Here is an 11,891-nt window from a genome sequence, read left to right as displayed (position 1 = left end):
TGATTCTGTTCAATAAACAAATTTTCCAGGACTTCCTATTTTGGTAGAATTTTTATAAATCCATAAGTTTGCGTTAGTTACAGATTACTACAGACTATTCTGTTTTTGACAGATTCTGTTTTGCGTGTGTTGTTTGCTTATTTTGATGAATCCATGGCTAGTAAAATAGTTTATAATCCATAGAGAAGTTGGAATACAGTAGGTTTAACACCAATATAAATAAATAATGAGTTCATTACAGTACCTTTAAGTAGTCTTTTGTTTTCTTTCTCTAACGGAGCTCACGAGATTTCTATTGAGTTTTGTGTTGTGAAGTTTTCAAGTTTTGGGTGAATTCTTTTTATGGATTATGGAACAAGGAGTGGCAAGAGCCTAATCTTGGGGATTCCCATGGAACCCCCAAGATAATCCAAGGACACCAAAAATTCAAAGCTTGGGGATGCCCCGGAAGGCATCCCCTCTTTCGTCTACTTCCATCGGTAATTTACTTGGAGCTATATTTTTATTCACCACATGATATGTATTTTGCTTGGAGCGTCTTGTATCATTTGCGTCTTTACTTGTTAGTTTACCACAATTATCCTTTCTGTACACACCTTTTGAGAGAGCCATACATGAATTGGAAATTGCTAGAATAATCTGTGTGCTTCACTTATATCTTTTGAGCTTGATAGTTTTGCTCATAATGCTTCACTTATATCTTTTGAGCGTGATAATTTTTGCTCTAGTGCTTCACTTAGATCTTTTAGAGAACGGTGGTGGATTTGTTTCAAAGAAACTATTGATCTCTCATGCTTCACTTAGATTATTTTGAGAGTCGTTAATAACATGGTAATTTGCTTAATATTAATATACTTGGTATTCAAGATATGTGAAACTTTCTTTTGAGTGAATTGAATACTAAGATAAGTTTGATGCTTGATAATTGTTTTGAGATATGGAGGTGATAATATCAAAGTAGTGCTAGTTGAGTAATTGTGAATTTGAGAAATTCTTGTGTTGAAGTTTGCAAGTCCCGTAGCATGCACGTATGGTTAAAGTTATGCAACAAATTTGAAACATGAAGTGTACCTGGCTTGTGCATCCTTATGAGTGGCGGTCGGGGATGAGCGATGGTATTTTCCTACCAATCTATCCCCCTAGGAGAATGCGCGTAGTACTTGATTTTTGATGACTTCTAAAATTTTGCAATAAGTATATGAGTTCTTTTGACTAATGTTGAGTCCATGGATTATACGCACTTTCACCTTTCCGCCTTTGCTAGCCTCTTCGGTACCGTGCATTACCCTTTCTCACCTTGAGAGATGGTGCAAACTTCGCCGGTGCATCCAAACCCCATGATACGATATGCTCTATCACACATAAACCTCCTTATATCTTCCTCAAAACAACCACCATACCTACCTATCATGGCATTTCCATAGCCATTCTGAGATATATTGCCATGCAACTTCAATCATCATCATCATGACATACATTACTTTTGTTATATTGCCATTGCATGATCATGTAGTTGACATCGTATTTGTGGCAAAGCCACCATGCATTATTTTTCATACATGTCACTCTTGATTCATTGCACCATCCCGATACACCGCCGGAGGCATTCATATAGAGTCATATCTTGTTCTAAGTTTTGAGTTGTAATCCTTATGTTGTAATCAATAGAAGTGTGATGATCATCATTATTAGAGCATTGCCCAAAAAAAAGAGAAAGGCCAAAAAAAAGAGAGGCCCAAAAAAAAGAAAATAAATAAAAAGGGCAATGCTACTATCTCTTTTTCCACACTTGTGCTTCAAAGTAGCACCTTGTTCTTCATGTAGTGAGTCTCATATAGTGTGCTTCAAAGTAGCACCTTTTTCTTCATGTAGTGAGTCTCATAAGTTGTCTTTTTATACTAGTGGGAATTTTTCATGATAGAACTTGGCTTGTATATTCCTACGATGGGCTTCCTCAAATGCCCTAGGTCTTCATGAGCAAGCGAGTTGGATGCAACCCACTAGTTTTCTTTTGTTGAGCATCCATAGCTCTAGTGCATCCGTTGCATGGCAATCCCTACTCCTCATGTTGACATCAATTGATGGGCATCTCCATAGCCCGTTGATTATCCTCGTCAATGTGAGAATTTCTCCTTTTTTGTCTTCTCCACACAATCCCCATCATCATATTCTATTCCACCCATAGTGGTATATCCATGGCTCACGCTCATGTATTGCGTGAAGGTTGAAAAAGTTTGAGATTATTTAAGTATGAAACAATTGCTTGGCTTGTCATCGGGGGTATAGAAGTTGGGAACATCTTTGTGTGATGAAAATGAAGCATAGCCTAACTATATGATTTTGTAGGGATGAACTTTCTTTTGCCATGTTATTTTGAGAAGACATGATTGCTTTGATTAGTATGCTTGAAGTATTATTATTTTTTATATCAATATGAACTTTTGTCTTGAATCTTTTGGATCTGAATATTCATGCCACAATTAAGAAGATTTACATTGAAATTATGCCAAAGTATCACTCCGCATCAAAAATTCTTTTTTATCATTTACCTACTCGAGGACGAGCAGGAATTAAGCTTGGGGATGCCTGATACGTCTCCAACGTATCTATAATTTTTTATTGCTCCATGCTACTTTATATACTGTTTTGGACTATATTGGGCTTTATTTTCCACGTTTATATTATTTTTGGGACTAACCTATTAACCGGAGGCCCAACCCAGAATTGCTGTTTTTTTTTGCCTATTTCAGTGTTTCGAAGAAACGGAATATCAAACGGAGTCCAAACGGAATGAAACCTTCGGGAACGTGATTTTCTCAACGAACGTGATCCAGGAGACTTGGACCCTGCTCCAAGGAACAAAAGAGTCGGTCACGAGGGTGGGGGGGCGCGCCCCCTACCTCGTGCCCCCCCTGTTGCTCCATCGACATACTCCTTCCTCCTATATATACCTACGTATCCCCAAATGATCAGAACAGGAGCCAAAAACCTAATTCCACCGCCGCAACCTTCTGTATCCACGATATCTCATCTTGGGGCCTGTTTCGGAGCTCCGCCGGAGGGGGCATCCACCATGGAGGGCTTCTACATCAACACCATAGCCCCTCCGATGAAGTGTGAGTAGTTTACTTCAGACCTTCGGGTCCATATCTAGTAGCTAGATGGCTTCTTCTCTCTTCTTGGATCTCAATACAATATTCTCCCCCTCTCTTGTGGAGATCTATTCGATGTAATCTTATTTTTGTGGTGTGTTTGTTGAGACCGATGAATTGTGGGTTTATGATCCACCTTATCTATGAATAATATTTGAATCTTCTCTGAATTCTTTTATGTATGATTGAGTTATCTTTGCAAGTCTCTTCGAATTATCCGTTTGGTTTGGCCAACTAGATTGGTAGTTCTAGCAATGGGAGAAGTGCTTAGCTTTGGTTTCAATCTTGCGGTGTCCTTTCCTAGTGACAAAAGGGGCAGCAAGGCACGTATTGTATTGTTGCCATCAAGGATAACAAGATGGGGTTTTTATCATACTGCATGAATTTATCCCTCTACATCATGTCATCTTGCTTAAGGCGTTACTCTGTTTTTAACTTAATACTCTAGATGCATGCTGGATAGCGGTCGATGAGTGGAGTAATAGTAGTAGATGCAGAATCGTTTCGATCTACTTGTCTCGGACGTGATGCCTATATACATGATCATACCTAGATATACTCCTAATTATGCTCAATTCTATCAATTGCTCAATAGTAATTTGTTCACCCACTATAGAAAATCTATGCTCTTGAGAGAAGCCACTAGTGAAACCCATGGCCCCCGGGTCTATTCTCATCATATCAATCTTCATTTACTTTATTACTTGCTTTGTTGTTACTTTGCCTTTTACTTTTCACTTTGCATCTATATACCAAAAATACCAAAAATATTATTTATCATCTCTATCAGATCTCACTCTCGTAAGTGACCGTGAAGGGATTGACAACCCCTAATCGCGTTGGTTGCGAGGAGCTATCGTTTTGTGTAGGTACGAGGGACTTGTGCGTGGTCTCCGACTGGATTGATACCTTGGTTCTCAAAAACCGAGGGAAATACTTACGCTACTTTGCTGCATCATCCTCTCCTCTTTGGAGAAATCCAACGCAGTGCTCAAGAGGTAGCAAGAAGAATTTCTGGCGCCGTTGCCGGGGAGGCTCACGCAAGAGCAAGTCAACCATACCAAGTACCCATCACAATCCCTATCTCTCGCATTACATTATTTGCCATTTGCCTCTCGTTTTCCTCTCCCCCACTTCACCCTTGCAGTTTTATTCGCCCTCTCTTTCCCAATCTCCTCCTCTTTTCCCCGTTTGCCTTTTCCCATTGCCTTTCTGTTTGCTTGTGTGTTGGATTACTTGTTGCCATGGCGCAAGATAATACCAAATTGTGTGACTTCTCGAATACCAATAATAATGATTTCCTTAGTACTCCGATTGCTCCTCTTAATAATGATGAGTCTTGTGAAATCAATACCGCTTTGCTGAATCTTGTTATGAAAGATCAATTCGCCGGCCTTCCTAGTGAAGATGCCGCTAGTCATCTAAACAATTTTGTTGATTTGTGTGATATGCAAAAGAAGAAAGATACAGATAACAATATTGTCAAATTGAAGTTATTTCCGGTTTCACTTAGATATCGTGCTAAAGTTTGGTTTTCGTCTTTGCCTAAAAATAGTATTGATTCTTGGAACAAGTGCAAAGATGCTTTTATCTCTAAGTATTTTCCTCCCGCTAAGATCATCACTCTTAGGAACTATATTATGAATTTTAAATAACTTGATCATGCGCATGTTGCCCAATCTTGGGAAAGAATGAAATTGATAATTCGCAATTGCCCTACTCATGGTTTGAATTTATGGATGATCATACAAAAATTTTATGCCGGATTGAATTTTGCTTCTAGAAACCTTTTAGATTCGGCCGCGGGAGGCACGTTTATGGAAATTACGTTAGGAGATGCTAGAAAATTGCTTGATAATATTATGGCTAATTATTCTCAATGGCACACCGAAAGATCTTCTAGTAAAAAAGTGCATGCTATAGAAGAAATCAATGTTTTGAGTGAAAAGATGGATGAACTTATGAAGATATTTGCTACTAAAAATACTCCTCTTGATCCCAATGATATGCCTTTGTTTACTTTGATTGAGAATAATAATGAATCTATGGATGTGAATTTTGTTGGTAGGAATAGTTTTGGAAACAACGCGTATAGAGGGAATTTTAATCCTAGGCCTTATCCTAGTAATCCTTTTAATAATTATGGAAATTCCTACAACAACTCTTATGGTAATTTTAATAAGATGCCCTCTGAATTTGAGAGTAGTGTTAAAGAGTTTATGAATGCACAAAAGAATTTTAATGCTTTTCTTGAAGAGAAATTGCTTAAAGTTGATGATTTGGCTAGGAACATTGATAGAATTTCTCTTGAAATTGATTCTTTAAAGCTTATATCTATTCCTCCTAAGCATGATATCAATGAGTCTCTCAAAGCCATGAGAATTTCCATTGATGAGTGCAAAGAAAGAACCGCTAGGATGCGTGCTTCCAAAGATGCCTTTATTAAAGCGTGTTCTTCCAATTCCTATGAAAATCAAGATGAAGATCTAAAAGTTATTGATGTGTCCCCCATTAAATCTTTGTTTTGCAATATGAATCTTGATGAAACTGAACATGATCTTCCTTTACCTAGAATACGTTCTAAGAATTCGGAGTTTCTAGATCTTGATGATGAAATTGATGAAAGTGGGATTGAAAGATATAAAAACCTAGATGTTGCTAAACCCACTATTTTGGATCTCAAGGAATTTAATTATGAAAATTGCTCTTTAATTGGTTGTATTTCCTTGTTGCAATCCGTGCTAGATTCTCCTCATGCTTATAGTCAAAATAAGGCCTTTACCGAACACATTGTTGATGCCTTGATGCAATCTTATGAAGAAAAACTTGAGTTGAAAGTTTCTATCCCTATAAAACTCTATGATGAGTGGGAACCTACTATTAAAATTAAAATTAAAGATTATGATCTTGCGGATTCCACTATTAGAAAGCCTATGGGAAGAATTAATGATGTTCTTATTGTTGCAAATAGGAATTATGTGCCCGTAGATTTTATCGTTCTTGATATAGATTGCAATCCTTCATGTCCTATTATTCTTGGTAGACCTTTCCTTAGAACGATTGGTGCAATTATTGATATGAAGGCAGGGAATATTAGATTCCAATTTCCCTTAAAGAAGGGCATGGAACACTTCCCTAGAAACAAAATAAAATTACCATATGAATCTATCATGAGAGCCACTTATGGATTGCCTACCAAATATGGCAATACCTAGATCTATCCTTGCTTTTATGCCTAGCTAGGGGCGTTAAACGATAGCGCTTGTTGGGAGGCAACCCAATTTTATTTTTGTTTTTTGTTTTTGCTTCTGTTTAGGAATAAATAATCCATCTATCCTCTGTTTGTATGTGGTTTTATGTTTTAATTAGTGTTTGTGCCAAGTAGAACCTATAGGATAACCTACGATGATAGTTGATTTGATTCTGCTAAAAAACAGAAACTTTGCGCGCACGAATATAATTTTGTTAAATCACAGGAACGTGATTTTGCATTGATTCTTTTTGATTCTGTTCAATAAACAAATTTTCCAGGACTTCCTATTTTGGTAGAATTTTTAGAATTCCATAAGTTTGCGTTAGTTACAGATTACTACAGACTATTCTGTTTTTGACAGATTCTGTTTTGCGTGTGTTGTTTGCTTATTTTGATGAATCCATGGCTAGTAAAATAGTTTATAATCCATAGAGAAGTTGGAATACAGTAGGTTTAACACCAATATAAATAAATAATGAGTTCATTACAGTACCTTTAAGTAGTCTTTTGTTTTCTTTCTCTAACGGAGCTCACGAGATTTCTATTGAGTTTTGTGTTGTGAAGTTTTCAAGTTTTGGGTGAATTCTTTTTATGGATTATGGAACAAGGAGTGGCAAGAGCCTAAGCTTGGGGATTCCCATGGCACCCCCAAGATAATCCAAGGACACCAAAAAGTCAAAGCTTGGGGATGCCCCGGAAGGCATCCCCTCTTTCGTCTACTTCCATCGGTAATTTACTTGGAGCTATATTTTTATTCACCACATGATATGTATTTTGCTTGGAGCGTCTTGTATCATTTGCGTCTTTACTTGTTAGTTTACCACAATTATCCTTTCTGTACACACCTTTTGAGAGAGCCATACATGAATTGGAAATTGCTAGAATAATCTATGTGCTTCACTTATATCTTTTGAGCTTGATAGTTTTGCTCATAATGCTTCACTTATATCTTTTGAGCGTGATAATTTTTGCTCTAGTGCTTCACTTAGATCTTTTAGAGAACGGTGGTGGATTTGTTTCAAAGAAACTATTGATCTCTCATGCTTCACTTAGATTATTTTGAGAGTCGTTAATAACATGGTAATTTGCTTAATATTAATATACTTGGTATTCAAGATATGTGAAACTTTCTTTTGAGTGAATTGAATACTAAGATAAGTTTGATGCTTGATAATTGTTTTGAGATATGGAGGTGATAATATCAAAGTAGTGCTAGTTGAGTAATTGTGAATTTGAGAAATTCTTGTGTTGAAGTTTGCAAGTCCCGTAGCATGCACGTATGGTTAAAGTTATGTAACAAATTTGAAACATGAAGTGTACCTGGCTTGTGCATCCTTATGAGTGGCGGTCGGGGACGAGCGATGGTATTTTCCTACCAATCTATCCCCCTAGGAGAATGCGCGTAGTACTTGATTTTTGATGACTTCTAAAATTTTGCAATAAGTATATGAGTTCTTTTGACTAATGTTGAGTCCATGGATTATACACACTTTCACCTTTCCGCCTTTGCTAGCCTCTTCGGTACCGTGCATTACCCTTTCTCACCTTGAGAGATGGTGCAAACTTCGCCGGTGCATCCAAACCCCATGATACGATACGCTCTATCACACATAAACCTCCTTATATCTTCCTCAAAACAACCACCATACCTACCTATCATGGCATTTCCATAGCCATTCTGAGATATATTGCCATGCAACTTCAATCATCATCATCATGACATACATTACTTTTGTTATATTGCCATTGCATGATCATGTAGTTGACATCGTATTTGTGGCAAAGCCACCATGCATTATTTTTCATACATGTCACTCTTGATTCATTGCACCATCCCGATACACCGCCGGAGGCATTCATATAGAGTCATATCTTGTTCTAAGTTTTGAGTTGTAATCCTTATGTTGTAATCAATAGAAGTGTGATGATCATCATTATTAGAGCATTGCCCAAAAAAAAGAGAAAGGCCAAAAAAAAGAGAGGCCCAAAAAAAAGAAAATAAATAAAAAGGGCAATGCTACTATCTCTTTTTCCACACTTGTGCTTCAAAGTAGCACCTTGTTCTTCATGTAGTGAGTCTCATATAGTGTGCTTCAAAGTAGCACCTTTTTCTTCATGTAGTGAGTCTCATAAGTTGTCTTTTTATACTAGTGGGAATTTTTCATGATAGAACTTGGCTTGTATATTCCTACGATGGGCTTCCTCAAATGCCCTAGGTCTTCATGAGCAAGCGAGTTGGATGCAACCCACTAGTTTTCTTTTGTTGAGCATCCATAGCTCTAGTGCATCCGTTGCATGGCAATCCCTACTCCTCATGTTGACATCAATTGATGGGCATCTCCATAGCCCGTTGATTATCCTCGTCAATGTGAGAATTTCTCCTTTTTTGTCTTCTCCACACAATCCCCATCATCATATTCTATTCCACCCATAGTGGTATATCCATGGCTCACGCTCATGTATTGCGTGAAGGTTGAAAAAGTTTGAGATTATTTAAGTATGAAACAATTGCTTGGCTTGTCATCGGGGGTATAGAAGTTGGGAACATCTTTGTGTGATGAAAATGAAGCATAGCCTAACTATATGATTTTGTAGGGATGAACTTTCTTTTGCCATGTTATTTTGAGAAGACATGATTGCTTTGATTAGTATGCTTGAAGTATTATTATTTTTTATATCAATATGAACTTTTGTCTTGAATCTTTTGGATCTGAATATTCATGCCACAATTAAGAAGATTTACATTGAAATTATGCCAAAGTATCACTCCGCATCAAAAATTCTTTTTTATCATTTACCTACTCGAGGACGAGCAGGAATTAAGCTTGGGGATGCCTGATACGTCTCCAACGTATCTATAATTTTTGATTGCTCCATGCTACTTTATATACTGTTTTGGACTATATTGGGCTTTATTTTCCACGTTTATATTATTTTTGGGACTAACCTATTAACCGGAGGCCCAGCGCAGAATTGCTGTTTTTTTTGCCTATTTTAGTGTTTCGAAGAAACGGAATATCAAACGGAGTCCAAACGGAATGAAACCTTCGGGAACGTGATTTTCTCAACGAACGTGATCCAGGAGACTTGGACCCTGCTCCAAGGAACAAAAGAGTCGGTCACAAGGGTGGGGGGGCGCGCCCCCTACCTCGTGCCCCCCCTGTTGCTCCATCGACATACTCCTTCCTCCTATATATACCTACGTATCCCCAAATGATCAGAACAGGAGCCAAAAACCTAATTCCACCGCCGCAACCTTCTGTATCCACGAGATCTCATCTTGGGGCCTGTTTCGGAGCTCCGCCGGAGGGGGCATCCACCACGGAGGGCTTCTACATCAACACCATAGCCCCTCCGATGAAGTGTGAGTAGTTTACTTCAGACCTTCGGGTCCATATCTAGTAGCTAGATGGCTTCTTCTCTCTTCTTGGATCTCAATACAATATTCTCCCCCTCTCTTGTGGAGATCTATTCGATGTAATCTTCTTTTTGCGGTGTGTTTGTTGAGACCGATGAATTGTGGGTTTATGATCCAGCTTATCTATGAATAATATTTGAATCTTCTCTGAATTCTTTTATGTATGATTGAGTTATCTTTGCAAGTCTCTTCGAATTATCCGTTTGGTTTGGCCAACTAGATTGGTAGTTCTTGCAATGGGAGAAGTGCTTAGCTTTGGGTTCAATCTTGCGGTGTCCTTTCCCAGTGACAGAAGGGGCAGCAAGGCACGTATTGTATTGTTGCCATCGAGGATAACAAGATGGGGTTTTTATCATATTGCATGGATTTATCCCTCTACATCATGTCATCTTGCTTAAGGCATTACTCTTTTTTAAATTAATACTCTAGATGCATGCTGGATAGTGGTCGATGAGTGGAGTAATAGTAGTAGATGCAGAATCGTTTCGATCTACTTGTCTCGAACGTGATGCCTATATACATGATCATACCTAGATATACTCCTAACTATGCTCAATTCTATCAATTGCTCAACAGTAATTTGTTCACCCACCATAGAAAATCTATGCTCTTGAGAGAAGCCACTAGTGAAAGCTATGGCCCCCGGGTCTATTCTCATCATATCAATCTTCATTTACTTTATTACTTGGTTTGTTTTTACTTTTCACTTTGCATCTATATACCAAAAATACCAAAAATATTATTTATCATCTCTATCAGATCTCACTCTCGTAAGTGTCCGTGAAGGGATTGACAACCCCTAATCGCGTTGGTTGCGAGGAGCTATCATTTTGTGTAGGTACAAGGGACTTGTGCGTGGTCTCCTATTGGATTGATACCTTGGTTCTCAAAAACTGAGGGAAATACTTATGCTACTTTGCTGCATCATCCTCTCCTCTTCGGGGAAATCCAATGCAGTGCTCAAGAGGTAGCACATCCTTAGAAGGTAGGATTGAACGGAGTTGTTGCGAAAATCAACAACAAAAGAATAAGCTTGTTGTGGACTTATGGAAAAACATCTCAAAACTTGAGGTGAAATTATGCCACAACCAAATGCTTGAATGGCTGAGGAGAACGAAGAAATGCAAAACTCCACTTCAAAAGAATGCGAATAATTAATTTCACTTCGAGACGCAAGAAAAAAACATACTTGAGCTCCTCCAACAAGAATCTTTATGAACAATTGAAGAATGAATTAAGTCATGAAGAACCACCATGAAGAACTGAAGGAAATATGCCCTAGAGGCAGTAATAAAGTTGTTATTTATATTTCTTTGTATCATGATAAATGTTTATTATTCATGCTAGAATTGTATTAACCAGAAACTTTGTACATGTGTGAATACATAGACAAATAGAGTGTCACTAGTATGCCTCTACTTGACTAGCTCGTTAATCAAAGATGGTGAAGTTTCCTAGCCATAGACATGAGTTGTCATTTGATAAACGGGATCACATCATTAGAGAATGATGTGAGTGACTTGACCCATTCCGTTAGCTTAGCACTTGATCATTTAGTATGTTGCTATTGCTTTCTTCATGACTTATACATGTTCCTATGACTATGAGATTATGCACTTTGTGTGCTACCAAACGTCACAACGTAACTAGGTGATTATAAAGGTGCTCTACAGGTGTCTCCGATGGTGTTTGTTGGGTTGGCATAGATCGAGATTAGAATTTGTCACTCCGATTGTTGGAGAGGTATCTCTGGGCCCTCTCGGTAATGCACATCACTATAAGCCTTGCAAGCAATGTGACTAATGACTTAGTTACGGGATGATGTATTACAGAACGAGTAAAGATACTTGCCGGTAACGAGATTGAACTAGGTATGATGATACCGACGATCGAATCTCGGACAAGTAACATATCAATGACAAAGGGAACAACATACGTTGTTATGTGGTTTGACCGATAAAGATCTTCGTAGAACATTTAGGAGCCAATATGAGCATCTAGATTCCGCTATTGGTTATTGACCAGAGATATGTCTCGGTCATGTCTACATAGTTCTCGAACCCGTAGG

This window comes from Triticum aestivum, chromosome 4B, assembly GCF_018294505.1.
Source record: "Triticum aestivum cultivar Chinese Spring chromosome 4B, IWGSC CS RefSeq v2.1, whole genome shotgun sequence".
In the NCBI taxonomy this organism is placed as follows: domain Eukaryota; kingdom Viridiplantae; phylum Streptophyta; class Magnoliopsida; order Poales; family Poaceae; genus Triticum; species Triticum aestivum.
Note: the sequence above shows the minus strand (reverse complement) of the source record.